We start from the raw sequence: 21,436 nt of genomic DNA, 5'->3' as shown, positions 1-21,436 counted from the left end.
TGTGGGGTGTATGTGTGTGTGTGTGTGTGTGTGTGTGTGTGTGTGTGTGTATGTGTGTGTGTGTGTGTGTGTGTGTATGTGTGTGTGTGTGTGTGTGTGTGTATGTGTGTGTGTGTATGCATGTGGAGGCCACAAGTCAACGTCAGGTACCTTCCTTGACTGCTCTCCGTTCTATTCTTTGAGACAAGGGCTCTCATTGAACCCAGAGGTCCCTGATGGGCTGGACTAGTTGGTCAGCAAGCTCCAGGCATCAGCCTGTCTCTGCCTCCCCAGCCCTGGTATTACAGATGCAAGCTGCCCTGCCTAGCTTTTTATCTTTGTGCTGGGAATCCATACCCAGGTCCTCATGCTGTACAGCCATGCTTTAACCATTTAGCCATCTTCCCGGTCCCTATATGAACGTAAGCAAAAGAGATAATTTCCCTATCCCTCTCCCCATGGTCCAGGTGAAGATGGAACCTTGATTGAGAGGACTGAAATAAATGATATACACTAAATATCTGGTCCAGAGCTTGGAGCATGATAGCCAAGATCCCCTGTCATGTCCTTGCCACTCCATGTGGGGCTCCCAGGTGAGCATCCTGTAATACAAGGTATTTATACAGCACCTGTTCCCAAGCACCTTCCAGTGCATCTTGCTGGTACATTAATTATAAGCACTTTGTGTACAGCTGGACAAACAACTCTTACAGTTCTTTTTGCCCAGTTCTTGGGTCCAGTCTCTCTCTACAGGGAGTATGTTTCTTGGCGAACCAAGACCTTCCCGCAGGAGGTCCACAGCAGGGAATAGTGTGAGAATGACTGTAGGAGTGAGGGTCTGGGTTTAGATGGACTGCAGTGGGAAGTGGGAGTGGGTAGACAGGGGACCTGGTGGGATTTCAGTGCCTTGCTGCTTTGATGATGACCGGGCCACAGAAACGGACACAGAGAGTGATACAGGATCACCTCACATGTACACAGTACCCAGCCAGCTGGGGACCCTTACAACTGTGTTATAGACAGGGGAGTTATCCCATTTTACATATAAAGAGCAGAGGATGAGAGGCGCTAAGCATCTTCTCCGAGATCACACAGCAAGCTAATGTCAGAGCAAGAGACTCGTCTCTGCATCACATCACTGGGCTGTCCAGTCACTATTTCCACTCTGATGCCCTACATTCAATGGTGGTCTCTTGGAATGGCAGGGTTGTCCTCAAGCCCTCCTAGCAACCTTTCTCCTAACTCCGTTATTTCCTTCTTCTTGACTCAGGACATTCCTCTAATCTCAGCAGGTCTCCTGAAAACCATAGCCTTCCTTACTCCCCTGACTCCTCTTGTGACCTGGGCCAGAGACGCTTGTGTGGCCGCACAGTGCTATGGGTATGCTTTTAGCTCCACCTCCCAGTCATCTCTTCAGACACGCTTCATGGCACATGTTGGACTCAAATCAAGAACCACTCAGCTGGCTGACCTATCACAGGATCACTAAAAAGGATCCCAACACGGTAGCCCCTGCGTCCTATACCTGCCTCCATCTCAGGGAATGAAGCCCCAGCAGCTAAGGAAAAACGAGCATGCCCAATTCCCACAGGCCCAGGAGGCAGGAAGAGATGAGTACAGCTGAGGCCCTGCTGCCTGCCACTTGTCTTGGGCTTCATATACAATCTAAATATATACTTTGAAAATTGAAAAAGGCTCACATATAGAATGTGGCTGGTGGAGACATGGCTCTCTTTGAACTTGTCTCTTTAAAGACAAAATTGGCAATGTGTTTTCCTACCCTTAAGGAGATACTTGAACATGGCAGCAGATGGGGGATGGAAATTGAAGTGTCTCTCCCAGGCCACCGTACATGAATAAAACAGGCACCATCTATTCCAAGCACTCATTAATAGCTGGTCTCTGAGGCCTTGGCAGCAGCTAGAGGATTCACTCATTAAAAAGATGCTGAGGTAGAGTTGGTGGCTCCCTGGGCCTATTGCTGCTGCTGGGGCCTGGTGCCACACGTTGCTCAGAGGCCTTAAAGGGGCATGATTGCTGGCTGGGAGCAGTCAGTGAGGGTCTGGAAAGTCTCTGGGCCACAGGGAAACCCTTCCCTGGGATGGGAAACCCTTCCTGCCTACCACTCTTGTTGGTCTCTTTTCCTAGGTGCCCTGGCCTGGTACCATCTCAAGATACAAGCAGAGAAATGAGTTTTCTTGTCAACCCCTGAAGGGTCTTTCTGCTTCTCAACAGGGCTGGGTCTCTCTGGGGGAGCCATAGGGCACTTCCTGTGGGAGGCCTGAGCCTCAGAAAGGTCTGGGAGTTTCTGGACCGTGGAAGGGGCTATCTCACAGAGCCCACTTGCCAGTATTCCCAAGGTTAGAAGGAGGGCAAGATTAGTGTGGGCAGTCACAGTATATTGTTCCTGTCCCCACTCTGGGGGCTCTGTGCCATTTCCCCAGGCTGTTCCTGGGTGAGCACTTCATTTTTGCACACCTTGGTGCCCCTAAGCCCTTTCAGAAGACCTTGCACACAGATCCTTTTTCAGCCCTTGCTCCTGACTTTGCTGGACCTTTTGATGAGCCTCTTGGCTGAGAGAACTTGCCACATGAAGCGCTTTTTGTGACATGCCAGTGACACTGGGTCCAGGAGTTCTGACCCCCAATTAGCCCCTCTGCATATATTCTTTATGAATGCTAATTGTTTAAGCTCATCTAAAATGACTCAACATTAACATGCTCTGATCAGGGTTGGAAGGACTGGGAAACAAGGAAACACACGAGACTTCTGTTCCTCCCTCCCTCTTTGTTCTCCCTCTCCCCTTCCCTTCCATCTTTCTTTTCTCCTCTTTTCTTCCCTCCCTCCCTTCTCTAAGGATACCTGGAAGGCTTGGAGTTGAGTACAGACATGTACCCACTAATGTGACAAAAGTAATAGCAATTGCTGAAGGGGCATGGAGAGAGGAGCATGGCCACTTCACAGGTCTCGAAGCTCAGCATGCTATAAGCTCCATGGAGGTCAAGATGATGTTTGAGAGATAGCAGGAGCTAGCCCTTAATTCCCGGGGGAAGGTGGCAGGAGGGATGCATGGCTTCATACAGCTGGTGTTGCCATGTTGGACTTACCTGGGTCTTACAGAGTCTTATGTTCCAATGGCTACTCATGGAGGAAGAAGGGTATTTTTCCAGGATAGGAGCCTGAACTTAACTCTCTCAGGCACAGGGGAAGAAAGTAATTCTAGCTCCATTTCAGGAATTCAGGGCATGCCGCTGGGTGCAGCATTAGTGATTTGTGGAAGAGAAGGGAGCTGCTCCATTTGAGCTATGCCAAGCTGCAATCACTGAGTTGGGAATGTCAGGTCACCTGTAACTTTTTTTTGTTATTGTGTGTGTGTGTGTGTGTGTGTGAGAGAGAGAGAGAGAGAGAGAGAGAGAGAGAGAGAGAGAGAGAGAGAGAGAGGCATGCCATGACACACATGTGGAAGAAAGAGGACAATTTGTAGGAGTCAGTTTTCTCTTCCACCATGTGGTTCTTGGGGATCAAACTCAGGTCATCAGGCTGGCTAGCAAGCACTTTAAACAACCGAGCACCTTGCCACCTTACTCTTGGTATTTGAGTCTCTAAAGCAATATACTTATCAGTCTGTATTGCAGCACTCTGATTTCATACCCAGATATGTGTACCTGAATAATGTCTGGGGTGCGCTAGGACATCATGTCAGAACATGTCCCTACTGAAACATGCCATGTGTCATTTTGTCTGATCCTAAGTTATAGTTAAGGTGCTATGCCAACCAAACTATTCTAAATATAGACAAGCTATGTCATCTCTGAACTTTATTTTAGGATATGAAACAGTTACAATAAGGTGCTGCCTTACTGAATCCAAAACCTGGGCCCGCAAAACCACATGTAGATCTCAAGAAAGACTGTGTGTTATTCCAGGCAGACAGAGGAGCCAAGGCTAGATCTGAAGAATGAGGGGTTCTTTCAGGCAAGCGTGGCTACTAGACTTCCCTTATATCACTCTCTCTGGCAGCTGCATTAAGCCATTCTGTAAATTAAGGGGCTACCAGAAGAGCACCCCCAGCCCTTGCTTGTGGGTAGAACAGCTTGCTCTTTTCCTTTATGTGGCTACGGGTTACCTGTTTGCAATGGTAGCCAGGCCTCTTTCTTCTGGTTTGCTGATCTACTCAGGCCACTTGCCCATGTTTTATATTTTCTGATTAGTCCTGTTATCTGACTGCTGCCGCAGGCATCATTGTATCTCAGGAGCCAGCCTCTCAACCTTTAGACCCCAGGCCAGGAGCTAAGAATATCTCCCAGAGTATTCCCCAACATCTACAGCAGATGTGCCCGCAAATTAGCTGGTCCCAGTGGTGGGGTGTAGAGGAGGAAAGGCCACATTGTTGCTAAAAGCATTACATACTTAATTTGCAAATTACATCATACACTCAAGCACAGGTCAATGTTCTGGGAGCCTTTTTCAAAAACAGAGACAAGCCAAGCTCTTGACTTTGTCTTTTGAAGAGAAGGCAGGAGAGACAGGAAAGAATCAGAGAGGATCTAGCAGGCAGATGCATTCACAGGTGAGGTCAGCTTGCTCCTGCTTGAGGAAGATGGATGTGTAGGCAGAGCCCCTGCTCTACACCTGCTGCTTCCTCCGTAGCCTTATTTCCTCTCCTCCCAAGTCCAACCTGTTGCATGAGCACTGTCAACCTCGTTGTCATCTCAGGCAGGAACTGGGGTCTCATGAGGTCTCCTGTATTCCTTTCCTACCATACCATGTGACACAGAGCAGTGTCCAACCTCTAGCACAGGTCCCGTGCCTTTTGCACCAAGCAGTGCTTGCAGAGGTATACATGGCAATGACACACGCGCATTTGCCAGTCATATTTACAGGAAATCATTAGTGCACAGTCTGGTGGCTTTATTTTGTGAGGGAAAGCTGTTGAAGCCATATGAGGTTAGAGTCAGACTGTATAAACAGGAGCATTTAGTGTCAGGCATGGGGTGGGGGAGCACACCTACAGCCCCAGCACATGAGAGGTTGGAGGCAGGAGGGATGGGCACTTAAAGCTATCCTCCCTTACATAGCAAGTTCAAAGACAGCCCAGGCTACATGAGCCCCCAGTTGCAAACAAAACGAAACAAGGCCAAGGAGATAGCCCAGTGGGTAAAGTGCTTGCCCTACCAGTGTGAGCACTGGAATCTGATCCCTAAAACTCATGTTAGAAGTGGAATGGTGCCCCCTTGTATTTCCTTTATTGAGAAGTAGAAATAGGGGCTCACTGTCCAGACAGCCTAACCAATTGGTGAGCTACAGACCAGTGAGAAACCCTGTTTCAAATATATACATACATGTGGAAAGGTGGTTGGCAGCCAGGAAATGACGTCAGAAACTGTCCTCTGGCCTGCACATGTAGGAGCATAAACGATCATGTACCCCCTCCCCCCACATACACACACACACACAAAAGAAAAACCAGAGTTGGAGAGATAGCTCCATGGGTAAAATGCTGTCTGTGCACAAACTTGAGGTCCTGAGTTTGGATCCTCAGATCCTGCAAAAAAGCTGGGAATAGTGGTGCTTGTCTGTAACCCCAATGTTGGAGAGACAGAGACAGGTGGATGCCAGAGGTTTGCTGGCCTGCCTGCCTAGCATAAAGGTCGAGCTCCAGGTTGAGTGAGAGACCTTGTCTCAAAAAATAAGGTGGAGAGCAATAGAGGAAGACACCCAGTTTTGACCTCTGGTCTCTAGATGTGCACACAGGGCAAGCACACTTCACACATAGGTGCATCAACAGGCACCACACACACACACACACACACACACACACACACACACACACACACAGAGGCATGCACACACGCAAGAACTGTACTAAAGGAAAAGTCAAAACAAAAAGCAAAAAATGAGTGGCTTTCAGATCAAGTCAGGTGGGAAGCGGTGGACATGGACCAAATTACTTTGCAGCAATATGGAGCATCAGCTCACCCAACTCAAGATTATCTTAATAGACTGCTGCCACAGAGTGTTGATTGGTGTGTGTGTGTCAGGGGGGTATCTTTTTCAATTGCTTCCCTCCATATTATTTTTGAGTCAAAGTCCTTCAATGAATATGGAGCTCACAGATTCAGCCAGATTGACTGGCCAGCAATTCCCAGCAATCCTCCTGTCTCTGCCTCCTCCGTGCTAGAACTGGTATGCATCACCACATCCAGCTGTGTATATGTGGGTGTTGAGGTCACAACTCAGGTCCTCACGCATCAGTCTCCTCGAGGACTGAGCCATCTCCCAGCCTCAATCACAGATTAAAAAAAAAAATTAACTGGAGAGTGATTTTGTGAACCAAAGAGGTAATTTTCAGGGTACTTTGAATTTTAAAAATATTAGATGTCAATGAAAATTAAGCATTAAACAAAACAAAACAAAACAGAGTCTCACTGTGTAGCCCTGACTGGTCTGGAACTTGGTATATAGACCAGTCTGGCCTTGAACCCGTGGAGAACGATCTGCTTCTGCTTCCTAATTGCTGAAATTAAGACACGTGCCACCAAGCCTGGCTCCTTTTTTTTTCCCCCCTTTTTAAGTTGACTTTTAGACTCCAATTATAAATTGCATCTTTCCATTTTTTCCCTATGTACAATATACATCATAGACATTCACCATTTACCTAATTCTTACTCCTGTGACTAGTTGCATTTAGTAATTCATACTGTTGTTAATATTTATGCATTTGTTTAAAACATGGAGATTGGTCTGGTGAGACTGCTTAGTGGTTCCTGAAAGAAAAAAGGGGGGAAAAGTTGTTCTTTGACAACTTCATGCACTGTAGCATGTAAGTGTCCACATTCAGACACACACAAAATGACATTAATAATAAACTAAAGATAAAATAAAATGTATGAGACCACTTCTAAAAAGTTTGGTAGAGCACAGTGGGGTTAGGGGCTTTTGGGAGAAAACACAACCTTGAGTGTCACTGTGTGCCCCTCCCAGGGAACTCTACTCCATCTATGTACCTGTTTGTGGTGTGTGTGTGTGTGTGTGTGTGTGTGTGTGTGTGTGTGTGTGTATAGGTATGTGTGTGCTTCTGTGAGTGTATGTATGTGTGTGTATGCATGTGTGAATATGTGCGTGTGCGTGTGTGTGTGTGTGTGTGTGTGTGTGTGCGCACGCGTTTCTACGCACTTGATCAGCTTGCTCCAATCCTTCATTACTGGAGGCCACTGAGAGACACTCTCAAATCCAAGCTGCCTCTTCCTCCTGTTTTACAAAGCAACAAGATTTACATTTTCAAAAACCCTTTAGATAATCACAAAGCCCAGAAAGTTCCACTCCTCTGAGGTTTAATTAGGAGAAACTGTCTTTCTGGTACTTCAAGACCTCCATTCTAAATTTCTCAGAGGAAAGGAGAGGTTCACTGAGAAGGAATGAGAGCTGGAGGCTGTGTGCCAGCCTTCTGTCCCTCTCTCCGCCCTGCTGTGGAGGATGGAGACAAAGGCGACTTGCAGATCATGGAAGTCACACTGTGAGTGTGCTCTGGATCATTAGAGCCCAGAGAATGGTGACGATCGGCACGAAGATAGCACATTAGCGATAGATAATAGTGTCTAAATAAACACAGTCAGTTCTCCTCTCTGTCTCTAGACCCAAGCTTATCTATAAATACTCTAATGACGCCTAGCCAGCCAATTACCCGCTTCTTGGAAGAGCCCCTTATTAATGGCGTTGCAGTGAGGGAAAAAAACATTAATTATTGGACACAGTGGGATCTTTTACATTCTGTCTGGTCCGGACAGCACCAATTAATGCAACAATTATTATCAACGACCAAGGCGGTGTACTGAGAGCAGCCACCCCAGGCTGGCTTGATGGAGTGGGAAGAACACACTCACCCAGGGAACATCAGTCACACACTTTCTATGAAGCCCGCCTCTTCATCATGTAGAGGCTGCAGGAACAGAGGCTGCAGGGACAAAGCTGAGGGTGGTCAGAGGATGTTATTTTTCTTTGAAGTTTCAAGACAGTGCCCCTGGGGGATGGAGATGAGGGGAGGCCTGTTACAGTGCATCGCTGAGTGAATAGGACTAAGAAGGAGCCACCTTCAGAGCTGGGCTACTGACTGGGCCCCCCTGCTCACCACCCTCCAGCCCTATTGCTCACAGGAAGTCTCAGCATTTCCAACTCAGCTGCCCTCAGTCCTGCCTCAGGACATTTGTGCAAGCTAAGCCCCAGGTCTCCAAAATCTTTCCCTACAATAATTCTGTTTTTGTCACAACATTTATTACAAATTATATTTAACAGCTGTATTTTATTATTTTATCAGCATCCCTTTCTTTCAAGAAGGCATGAAGGCAGGCATTTTGTTTTTTTCTCCAACATCTACCCAACTGTCTGTGGATATCAGGGACTCACTAAATAGTGGCTCAATTGAGAAATCCTCATGTAGAAACATACCCAGACTGCCAGGTATCTTATGAACTAAATCAGTTACTCTCTCACAGAATTGCACAGAAAAACAAGATAAAGCAAAACAAAACCTCAAGCCCACCGAAAATATTCTATTAGTAGCAGCACTCTTTCTGGTAGGCTGTGTATCCACTCTACTGCCACACTGAGGAAGCTGTGACTTGCCTGAAGGGACCTTGACAAGCCACCCTGGAAAACAGCATTCTCCATGAGAGGCCCACAGCCCAGCAAAACGAACCTGCCCTACACAAGGTAGGAAGAAGTTACAGGAATGCTGCTGTTTTCCTTCCCGGTCATGAGGGGAGATTTGCTTCTGGGAGGCATTAATTATACAGCACTTTGGAAAATTGGCTCCACTGAGGCTTATTCCCCAGAGTCCAGACTGTGGCTGGGAGAGGTGGGTGGGCTGAGTGGCCCTTCTAGAGGAAAAGTCCAGGAAGAGCCACTAGAAGGCTCCCTTTGGGGTATGAGCTGTTCACACGCGTTGGATTGAGTCACAGCCAAGGGCATGGAGTTTGTCTAACCCCTGAAGCACAGAAGCCCTGCCAACATTGGTGTCTGGCCCATCTATCCTCGACTGAACCAAGAATCTCCTAAGATTTTCTTTTATTAAAAAACATTTGTGTGTGCATGCTCATGCATGTGTATGTGTGTGCACGTGTGTATGTGTGTGTGTGTGTGTGTGTGTGTGTGTGTGTGTGTGAGTGTGTGTGAGCAAGTATATGTAGCCAGAGGTCAACCTACAGTATTGTTCCTCAAGAGCATTATCTTATCCAGACAGGGTCTCTCACTAAATCTGGGGTTTGCACACTGATTAATCCGGCTGGTTCAGGGATTGATACATCTGTCTCTACCTCCCTGGAATTGGGGTTTGAAATGTGGGAAACTGTGCCCAGGTTTTCAGCGTAGGTGCCGGGGATTGCACTCAGGTCCTCACACTTGTCCAACAAGCACTTTGCCGTCTGAGCCATCTCTCCAGTCCCTCTCCTAAAATCCCTGAACAAATTAAAGCTCAGAGGCAGTTGTGGGATCCCTCAGCCCAGGGCTGCTGTACAGATGTGGCCATGACAAGCATTCCCATCTCAGGCCTCCTAAGAACCCATCATCTGGGAGGGAGCCCCCACAGAACGCTCAGACATGACAGGGACACTCAGGGTGCCCTGGAGGGGGTTGTCTGGCCTTCATCTCCTGAAGTGACAATGACCTCACCTCACAGTGATCTCACAGTCTTTGCACGTCTCCAATACGTTTGATCTCCACGATGCACTGGGGCCCAGCATGGACTGTCCAGCTTCCAAGCTGTTGGCGACAGATAGGGTCTGTGATGTCCCCACACCCTTTTAGTGATGAGCTCAGTCACGCCAGCAGGGCATCACTCAGCAGAAGTCAATTTCAATGCCTCATTGGGTTGAGTTTGTGAGTCTGTTGCTCAGTTCTTAGTGCACAGGGTTCATGCCAAAGGGCTTTACCGATTCAGAGGGAGCAAGAGAGCTAGTCCCCAGGAGTGACTGCAGGGGCCTATTGCCAATTGCCTTTCCTTTCCCATGCACTTTGGGTTCCTGCTGTGTCTGGGGACACAGAATGAAAATATGAATGTCATCTCACACAGGTGGTTGGAAAACAGCAGGCTGGCCGGCCTCCCTTTGAGTCTTGGCTCTCCACTTCCAGATGGGGGACGCGGGGGCACAGGGCAAGATACTGAATCCTTTTGTGCCATTATCCCCTTGTGTTAAGATAGAAGTGACAGTCACAATTCTGGTATTCTTAGGATGCAGGATGTACTAACATTTTCTGGGATCAAGTTCACTCCAATGAATAAGAGGGTGACTGACAACAAGTGGGGATCTTCAGAAGGTATCATGCCTCCAGTCATTTGGCAAGTTTATCTCAACATTCATGCAAGCTGCTCAGAGACTTAGGCTTGAGGTCACAGGTGATATGGACTGGTTGTGTGCCCTGACTGGTTGCCTGGACTCTCCTTCTTGAGGTCCTGTTCCTGTCCCCAACCCCACATGGACAGAACATTTAATAAATGAGGGGAGCCAGGGTAGATAGTGGTGTGGGCTATTCAAGAAGGAACTACACTGTGGTACCTGGAACAGGCCTGGGGAGCCACTAGCCCTCTTTAAATCTCCCAATGACTGTAGTCACAGAAACGCCCATATCAGAACAGTTGAAAACCTCAAATTACAGACTGCATATCAGATGGTTGTTCCCAAGACTTTGTATTTGTGTGCAGGTGTGTGCAGGTAATGTGTACAGGTGTGTACAGGTGGTGTGTGCAGGTAATGTGTACAGGTGTGTGCAGGTGGTGTGTGCAGGGGTGTATGTGTGTGGGGGTGTGTTTGTGTGTGTACATGTGAAAGCCAGAGATCATTCTTGTGTGTTCTTTCTTAGGTGCTGTCTACCTTTCTATTTGGGACAGTCTCTCACTGGCCTGGAGCATGCCCAGTAGGCTAGTCTGGCTGGCCAATGAGCTCCAAAGATCTCCTTGTCTGTGTCTTCTCAACACTGAGATTACAAATGCACATTACCATGCCTGGCATTTTTACATGGGTTCTGCGGGGTTGAGCCCAGGTCCTCGTGCTGGCAAGGTCTATGCTTTACCCCTGAGCTGTCCCCTCTGCCCACGCTGTCAAGACTTTACAGCCAGTCTCTTTGGAAACTGCCGATTGTTGTCTTTGTTCCTGGCATCTTCATGTGTTTACCTTTGTCACTGATACAGAGCAGGTTGTCCTTAAGAGCAGTTGTTCAAGTGTGTGTGTCTGATTCATCGAGATTTCCTGTAGCCCCTCAAGTGACAATTATGAATGTCAGATAGTCTTTCTCTTAAGTCTGGCTATCCTGAATATAATTTTCAAATTGGAAGATCAATCTAGACATTTTGCATCTATGGAGGCAGCTTGGCAGGAAGGTGTCAGTTCAGAGGGCATGGGCATGGCTCTGAGATGGGGCCCCTCCTCTCGTTGGCTTCTAAGTCATCTTTCTCCCACTCACCCTATTATTGTCCATGGCTCACCTCCCTGAAATGTACAATGATTCACAGTTTCCTGGAAAGCTGAAGAATATGATAATCATTTAAAAGACAAAATGATTTACCACAAATAAGAGCTTCTAGCAATTTCCACTGTTATTCATGACAAAGGAATTCTCTTTTAAATGGAGACTATAGTTCATCTCTAATCTGATCATATAAATTCCACACAGACCAAGATGCTAGCAGCAGTTCTCAACCTATGGGTCATGACCCCTTTGGAGGATGAATGGCCTTTTCACAAGGGTCATCTAAAACCACCAGAAAACACAGATATTTATATTTACAATCCATAATAGTAGAAAAATTACAGTTATGAAGTAGCAATGAAAATAGTTTTAATGGTCAGGGTCACCACAACATGTATTACAAGGTCACAGCTTTAGGAAGGTTGAGAACCACTGAGCTAGTGGAAAGGCAGATGGGTTTTGAGGATGTTACAGTTTGGATTTGGGAGGTCCCCCAAGACACATGGTAAATGCTTAATCCTAGCATGATACTATGGGGGGGGGTCGTTGAACCAAAAGGTAGGGCCTACTGGGAGGTCATTGTGGTTATTGGGACATACCATGTAAGTGTATGGTAGGACCCCAGTCTCTTCCTCTGTCTCTCTCTCACTTTCAGACTATGGTGTGAGAGGTCCTGCCCTGTCATGAGCTTCTGTCACAATGAGCTATCTACTCCACACTGGAAGCTTCAAAGTCACAGATGCATCCAGTTATGGACTGAAACCTTCAACACCATGAACCCAAGTGAACCATTCCACTTTATAAGCTGATTAGCTCAGGTATTTATTATAGTGATGGAAAGATGACCAACACAGGATTTTATTAATAGATAATAGCAATCTGGCTTGTGTACACTTCGGTTACATTGGCAGCCACTAATATTCTGTGGCACACTCACACAAGGTGCATACTGTACCTAATTCTTTGAATCTTGTGCTTTCTTTAATTGCAAATCTCAAGACTTTGAGCTGTTTGATGATATCCTAGGACTTTCAGTGCCTGTTTGCTTTGCTGCCAGTTTCTAAAGATCTTCCAAACTTCCATTAGTGAGGGCACCAAGCAGGTCAGTACCAGCAGCCTTGAATTCAAGCAATAGGTCAAACAATGTAAGAGTGTAGTCAGTAATGAATGAGATCCATACAGAATGCTATGGTACTGGAGACTGTCTAGTAGAGACAATGCTGTCCTGTGGGGCTCTGGATGGCCTTGGGACAGCAGCTGGGAGAAGGTTTCAGGGCTTTGACCTCTGGAGTAGTTAAGGACATGGGCTGAAAGTGGGCTATTGGCTGGACAGCCATATGTTCCTGGGCAAGTTCGTTGTGTTCACAGGACCACTGTTTTCATATTTATAAAAAAAGAAACTTAGAAAAGCTGCTGTGACCTGGGACCATGCAGGGTCTGGAGCATCGACTTCTGTGTCATGCTGAACAGCTGGAGAATAGTGACCCATTAAGGAAGGAGAGATGCTTTTCTTTCTAACAGTGACACCATTTGAAGATGTGGGTCCCATGAATCACTAGGGATGGAGTTGATACTTGGCTTGTGATTGAAATAAGTCTCCAGAAGGGTCTAGGGATAGTGTTGGGGAAATTCTTGAGTGGGTAAAGTCTGTTGGCACATACATGAGTACCTGAGTTTTGATTCGCCAGCACTCACATTAAAAATCTGGTATGGCAACGCACCTGTAACTCCAGTGTGGTGGTGGGGAGACAAGTGGATCCCTGGGGCTTGCTTGCCAGAGTTTAGCTGAAATACTGAGCTCCAGATTCAATGAGATACTCTGTTTCAAAAGATAGAGTAGAGAGCAATTGAGGAAGACACCTGGCAACTTCTGGCCTCCACACATGCAGGCTGGGTGAGTACACCGTGCACACACACACGTACATTCATCACACACATGCATAATAAATAAGTAAACAAGTATACATGGCTGGAGACTCTTCCTACCAGGCCTGACCACCCTGCATGGAAGGGAGATAGATGACTCTCAGTATGTTTAAAACACTGTGTGGCAACCCATCAAGGGGAGTGTGGGGTCCCACTTCCACTGTCTTAGAAGGTGGCCATTCCACACAGAAGGTACCAAGTAAAGGTAGCTAATTAAATTCAAATTTAGATGATCTATGAGTGAGAAGTACACAATATAACAGAAAGAATATAAAGTATCCTAGTCATTTCCTACTCAATAATAATATTTAGCTATATTGGGCTAAATAAAATAGTATAATAAAATCTTCCCTTTCTTCATTTCCCTGTCCTCCTCCACTATTATTATTAGAAAATTTAAAGTAACATATTTTAAATAAAATATGTGGCTCACATTCTAGTTCTATTGGACAGTGCCAAGCAAGGCCATTGAAGGTCTTTCTGAACATGAGCATTCAGGAGCCTGATTATGATGTCCCTACTTGCCCACCGAGTGTTCCCTGAGGCTCTCTCTAGGCTCCTGTTAATCTGGGACATGGCTGGAGCATGAGGAGGGAGCATGTTGTTTCTGCTTTTCACTCCTTTTCTCTCAGAACCAACAGGAGACAAATGTGTCGTTGCAGAGGTAATCAATGTTTACCTCCAGGATATGATTTATTGACATTGCGTCTCTGAATGAAGACAAACTTTTGCCTCATTCAGAACTCCTAGGGAATTAAGTGCTATACACCACAACCTCAAGAGAAGATGGCTACCTGAGGTGTATCTTTCTTCTCAGTGGTGTTATCAACACAAAGGCAAAGACCCCATCAGCTCCACTGCATGGAAGATCACTGGTAGATCAGGCTGGATTTCCTCAAGGGCCTGGGAATAACTCTGCTGCCCTGCTGATTGCAGGGTGATCGGAGCCAGAGTATGTAACATGGTACTAGCGGTTGCTAATTCAGGCCCATAACTGGACATTTAGCACCGTCTGATCTGTTTCCCCTCACTGTCTTTGCTATGTGTGCTTTTGTATGCATGAAGATGCAAGTGGACATGGAACTGCCTTTCTCCATGACAACTCAGCCCCTTCTGCTTTCTCTCATTGGCCCATAATGACAGCTGGAGAGAGCAAGTACTGACTTTTGCCCTTACTTTGTGTGGCATCTAATTCCCGGGACACAGTTTTTTCTCCCCCTCTCTAGCTGGATTGTCTTGGTTTAGTGATGCCAGCTCTTTGTGCCTTCAGTTCCTCAGCTATAAAATGTTGATGATGGTGACACTCACCTTGCAGAGATCCTGGAAGCATGAATAGGTTAATGCAGGAAAGGGTTGGGAAGAGATCCTGGCCTCTGGTGAGGCTAAGCAGCTAAACTGAGCTCATAAGGGTTCCCAGAACAACAGCCTCTTTTTTTCATATGACAAATGGCTCAGGAAAAGTTGGTCCCCAGTTTCACATCTGAAGGGCAGGTCCTGGGTGGCCCTGATGTAACATACCTGTTTTTGGCAGATTCAAGCAGTTTGGGAAGTGGCCTATTTACTTGCATCTCACTAGGTTGTTGCGATGGGTTTCATCAACCCACAACCTTGGCCCACCGCCAGAAGGAACACACGTCTACTCTGAACCGCCATCTCCAAGGTGCAGCTTCATCAGTGGTGGGGAGAGGTGCACACTGCTTGGTGACGCTATCCTGCTTACAGGGAGACAGATGCAGCCACAGAGCACACATTCTTCATTTGATTCCTTAGGGGACACTGGATGCATCACCAAGGAGGTGGGTGGTTTTGTGTGTGTGTGTGTGTGTGTGTGTGTGTGTGTGTGAGAGAGAGAGAGAAAGAGAGAGACAGAGAGAGACAGAGACAGAGACAGAGACACAGAGAGACACAGAGAGACATGGAGGGGGGAGGGGGACAGGGAGAGGGAGAGGGAGAGAGAAACTTGAGCTTCCTGAGGCATGTAAGACCCCTGGAAAATTGATGACAGTCATATGACGTGGAGAAGCTTCTACTCCATGGAAACCCCTAACTTCCAGCAGAGGAGCAGATTACCCTAAGCACCGGAAGGTCAGAAGAAGCAGGGCCAGGCACCCTTGTACGTGAGAACTTGTACTCTGGAAAGACATCTTCCTTGGATTTCTGCACCCCTAGACCAATTGGAGGGGTGCTGTATTTAAAGGAGACTCCAGTAATATAGGAAGCCTGGGGTTTGAAATCCTTTTAAAATGAGGCTGAATATGAAGAAAAAAAATGTACAGATAGAGACTGAGGAAATGGCACAGTCAGGAAGTTTGATCCCTAGTACCATGTAAAAAGCTGGGCATGGTGGCACTCACGTGTAATACTAGCACTGGGGAGGCAGAGGCAGGTGGCTCCCTGGGGCCTATAGGCTAGCTAGTCCAAACTGCTCAGTGAGCCCCATGACGGTGATAGAACCTGTACAATATGGATGGTGCAAGAGGAATGACATGATGTTAACCTCTGGACTACACACACACACACACACACACACACACACACACACACACACACACACAGAGAGATGAAAACCCATGAAGCTAGCCAAGAAGTTAATGATGGGGTTCAGCACAGTCTGAATTGTCAGTGCTGGTAGCCAGTGGGACAAATCAAGCCAGGTGACTTTGGGGCCTGGTGTTCCGTGTTCCAAAGATCATGCTACCTCGCTGAGCCACAGAGTGTGTGTATGAGCAATGGAAGATTCTGCAGCTCTCACAGGGCTGCCAGGGAAAGTAGTCAGCAGGCAGGCCAGACCTCTGGCTTTCAGCTTAACTGTCCCCTCCTCCAAGTGACCATCCCTGACCAGCTGGAGCTTGCTAGGCCTCTAAGAAGTCTGATCTGCCCCTTCCCAGTAGCCTTCCATCTCTTCCCCTGCTTTGACGCCTCTCCAGCATGTGACAGTATATGATTCTCACTGTTGCTCTTCTGTAGCACGAATCTTAAAAGGTCTTATTAATAAAAACAAACCTGGAGCCAGGTATTGGGGTGAATGCTGGAAGATCAGAGAAGCAGAACAAGCCACAGCCACCTCACCTTGCCAATTCCTCAGCTGATGCTGTTTCCTCAGACTGGAGCCTCTGTGTCCTCATCCGGAATGAATCTCAGCTGAACTGCTGCTCAAAAGCCTAAAAGCTTAACCAGGCTCTAGCTCCTTGTCCTCATGCCTTAAATACCTTTCTGCTTTCTGCCATCACTTCCTGGGATTAAAGACGTGTGTCACTATGCCTGGCTGTTTCCAATGTGGCCTTGAACTCACACAGATCCAGACCGATTTCTGCCTCTGGAATGCTAGGATTAAAGGTGTGAGTGCCACCATTTTCTGGCCTCTATATCTAGTGGCTGTTCTGTTCTGTGACCCCAGGTAAGTTTATTAGGGTGCACAATATTTTGGGGAACACAATATCACCATACTCGTCTCTTATTGGCTGAGTGCTAGCTTCCTCTAGAACAGCAGTTCTCAACCTGTGGGCTGAGACACCTTTGGGGGAGGTCAAATGACCCTTTCAAAGGGTCACCTAAGACCATCAGAAAACATAGATATGATGGTTGAGCTGGGGGAGGGATGGAATGAGAGAGCAATGAAAGACATCTTAATAGAAGAAGACATTATGGGGTAAGGGGTGCTAGGGAAGTTTCTAGGAATCCACAAGAATGGCCCAGCTTAAACTACTAGCAATAGTGGTGAGGTGCCTGAACTGGCCTACCCTGGTAATCAGATTGGTGAATACCCTAACTGTCATCATAGAGCCTTCATCCAGTAACTGATGGAAGCAGATGCAGAGATCTACAACCAAGCACCAGGCTGAGCTCAGGGAGTCCATTTGAAGAGAGAGAAGAGGGATTATATGAGTAAGGGGCATCAAGATCATGATGAGGAAATCTACAGAGACAACCAAACCAAGCTAGTGGGAACTCATGAACTTTAGACCGACAGCTGTGGAACCTGCATCGGACCTGACTAGACCCTCTGCATACGGGACACAGTTGTGTAGCTTGGTCTGTTTGAGGGGCCCCTGGCAGTGGGATCAGGATCTACCCCTGGTGCATGAGCTGACTTTCTGGATCCCATTACCTGTGGTGGGATACCTTGCTCAGCATTGATGCAGAGGGGAGGGTTTTGGTCCCTCAATTGAATGTACCAGGCTTTGCTGACTCCCCATGGGAGGCCTTACCCTTTTGGAGAAGGGGATTGGAGGGTGGGTTGGAGTGGGGCTGGGAGGAGAGATGAGAGAGGGATCTGTGGTTGGTATGTAAAATGAATAAAAATATTTTTTAAATAAAAACATAGATATTTACATAAAGATTCATAACTGTAGCAAAATTACAATTATGAAGTAGCAACTAAATAATTTTTATGATTGGGGTCACCACAACACTAAGAACTGTATTAAAGGGTTGCAATATTAAGGAGGTTGAGGACCACTGCACTAGATTGTGGCAGAGATCCTTGAAGATGGGGGCTTGGAAGAGATTGCTCAGTGAGCAAGAAAGCCTTGGCATGTCTGGCTTACAACAGATGGCTTCAGTGTTGGTGTAAGTCTTGTCCCTAGGGCTAGCTTGTGCACCAATGAAGTCTCCACTTCCACTTAACATTGTCACCAAAAAAAGAGCTGTAGTGGGATTAATTGAGTATAAAGGAGGGGACAATCTACAGTGGATATGGATTTCACAGTGTGAGTTGATGCAACGAGATAGCACATGGAACAACGGAGTCACCCAAATTACAAGTTTTTATTCTTTCTTCCTCTGCTCTGTTCTCTACACACACTCTGTGTGTGTGAGAGAGATGTTATTATTATTATTATTATTATTATTATTATTATTATTATTGCAATTACTAGGTATAGATATCGCAAATTTTACTGCTACAGAGGCAACCCTGAAAACTGAGGAAAGAAAAAAATGCAGTTTTCAGCCTCTCATTTTACAAAATCGATGATTTCATGTTTAATGCCAGTCATAGCAGCCATGAAGTGAGTTTGTGTGTTACCGTGCAAACTGACCAAATGAGTCAGCTTAGATGGGAAAGCTCATGTCTTTGGATTTGGCGTCTTTCTTTCAAAATGAGATTCTGTGTTGTTTTCCCCTATGAGGTTACATTAGGACATTTCTTCTTGAAATAATCCTGCTTAAAAACATTGATGTTTCCTCATGGATGGATGAGAACTCTGGGCCATAGTGAGTTCTCTTTGTGCCTGGATAGTAGGAAGCTCAAAATGAATTTAAACATTTAATGATAATATCAGCTCTTGGGGTGTGGTAGCTCTTCTAATTTGCTATGCTTTAAAATGAAGCAGGAATAAGTGAAGAAATGTATTTTGGGAGTGTGGTTTTCTTACAAAAATCCTATTGCCAAGTTTTCTTGCCGGGAGGCAACAGATACTAATAGTTGCTCACTTGTGACCCTGTGCATGGTTGTCCCTGGCTCTGGTCTCAATTTCCTACGTTATCCTAGGAGCTTGGACCAAGAAGGGTCCTTCTGGGCACTGCAGGTTGAAAACAATTCTGCTGTTAAGATCTCATGAACATGAAACCTTTTCATATTTCTATCTCAAAGTTTCCAATGCAGGTGCTTTTAACCCTAAACATTTTACATTTCCTTTCTTTAGAGTGAAACTGGTGTGTGGGGGGGATCCAAGTACATGGAAGAGACTATGGCAGAGCTATTCTGGTTAAAGATTGTGTGTGGAGAAGTCTTTCTCATCCCACTGGGGCCAGGGAACCTCTGGATAGCCCTAGGGTTTTGGCTGCAGCTACAGGACAGATGGACACCTGGGGAATTCAATCACTGTTTAAAATCTTGCTGCCCTGAACCTGACCTAGATCATTAACTTCTCAAGGGTGTATCAGACCTGAGGCCATGGCCAGTGGAGATCATAGGAGTCTGCTCAGTGGATGAAGGAGGTCAAAAGTTAGTTCTGGTTTCAGGAGTCCGAGGACACCCCTCATAGTCACTGCTCATCATCTTTTGGGGGACAGAGATGTTCCTGGGACTGCATAGCTGAGTTTTTCCTCCCCACCCCAGGTGATCTGTGACTTGTCAGGTAGGGCTGCTGGGCTTATATTCATCATTTCCAAACTTTGCAATGGCAAACTGAATTTCTGTTGAACACTAGGGGACGTTTAAACAGTAGTTTGAGTATTCAATTTACACTTAAAGGGCATTGGGAATTAGGGGGGTTTGCAGCAGGGAGGACTTCCCAAAACCTATGAAAGAAGGATGGAAACCATTGTGGAGTTTTGCTGGGAAGATTTTTTTCCCGATTGAAATATTGCTTTAAAGCATTGGCAAGCTTACAGACGTGAAATGAAAAACAAATCCCACAAAAATCCTGGAGGACCATAAAACTAACAAATAAAGTGGTACAAAATGCTTTGATTTCAGTACTATTTTTCAATAACATTGGTGCATTCCACCCAGAGTGAATTTATCTTGAGGGAGGCCCTCTGCACTGTCCTGTAAGAGTTTATAGCAACATTTGGTGATCAGGGTCGGGATAGGATAATGTAGGACTACACATGTATGGAAAGAGTCATGGGCTTACAAAGATGGAAGGACCTGGGTTCCAATCCCTTATTCTCTTGGCCTTCCCAACTAGGGGTTATCCTCCCAAGGGAAAGGTTTCCGCTCTGTGTTACATGCAAGGAGCAAAGGCACCTCAGTGGGCAGCCGTGAAGATTCCTGAGCCAATGAAAATAACAGCTGTTAATCGGGTGTGTACAGACATCTGGACTTGCATGCCTTAAAGGGATGATTCTGTATTTTTAGTCCAGAGTTTTCTGAGCTATCTCTAGAGTTACACAGGCTCCATATTCCAATGATATAAAAATCCACAGCTGTGTTCTTGGCTTTTTTTATGCTTGTGAGATTCATTCAGATTTACCAGAGAAAGCCTTCAAACCAAAGATAGTAGGGTTAGAGGTGTGGCTTGGAGTGGAGAATGCTTGCCTAGCATGAATGAGGTCCTGGTCCATTCCCAACATCACCAAAGTAAAGCAAAGCAAAACAAAACAAAACACAACTTCTGAGATCTGAGAACAGATATTAAGAAGGAAAACACAAGTCACACACAATCCTAGAAAAAGGCACGTTTATAAACACAATTATTTTCATTTTTTCAAAGAAATAGTTAACAATTTCCCTCTGAAAAATCAGTTTGATTTATTGAGACTTTCAAATGTGCCAGAATAATTGAAGATAGTGGGGTGAACTCTCCAGAAATCATCCCTATTGTCATGGTCCTTACGGGACAGATCGCAGGTATGACAAATGCTGCCGGGAGCAGGAGGCACCGCTGAGGATGTTAGTTCAGGCTTTGGGATGCTGCAACAGGTTCTGGGAAGATGCCATAAAGGAGAGAAGCTTTAAGATGAAATCCAAAATAGAGGAAAACAGAACAAAAGAACACCCCTGCTGAAAAGTGATGACCAGTGTGGTTTATCCAGGAAGTCTACTATCCAAATTGTCTTGTCTACTCCCCACACTAACGCGTATGTGTGTGCTACATGCACACATACATCAAAGCAGGCCTTTCATGGTACAGGATGTTATCCTGATATAGAACGTATCAGCAGATATTGAAAGCACTGCGGGGAGCCAGTGAGATGGCTCAGTGAATAAAGGCACCTACCCGAGACTGATGACCTAAGTTCGATTGCCAGGACCATCAAGGTAGAAGGAGGGAATGAGTTCTTACATTTGTCCTCCTCCCTCTACATACATACCATGACCTGTGTACCTTGCCCCAGATAAACCAATAGAGTGTAATAAAAAAGAGGAAGCATTATTGAAAATCCTCTCCAACCATCAGTGATCCCATCTGTAGACAGCCAGTTATATGAAGTTACAGTGGCCATAGCTTAAACCCCCCTCTGAATGTGGGTGTCTTGGGATTCAAACACTCCAATAGACATCCCTTTTCAGACGGCCCACTGAGAGGCTAGTGATGCCTTCCCTGAGAGCTGACTTTGCAGGAGAACATTCCAGTGTATGCCAAACCAGCTACATTCAGAGTTAGCACTTGGGGCTATGGTC

This window comes from Peromyscus eremicus, chromosome 1, assembly GCF_949786415.1.
Source record: "Peromyscus eremicus chromosome 1, PerEre_H2_v1, whole genome shotgun sequence".
NCBI lineage: Eukaryota > Metazoa > Chordata > Mammalia > Rodentia > Cricetidae > Peromyscus > Peromyscus eremicus.
The sequence above is the reverse complement of the archived record's forward strand: the minus strand, read 5'-3'. Positions refer to the sequence as shown.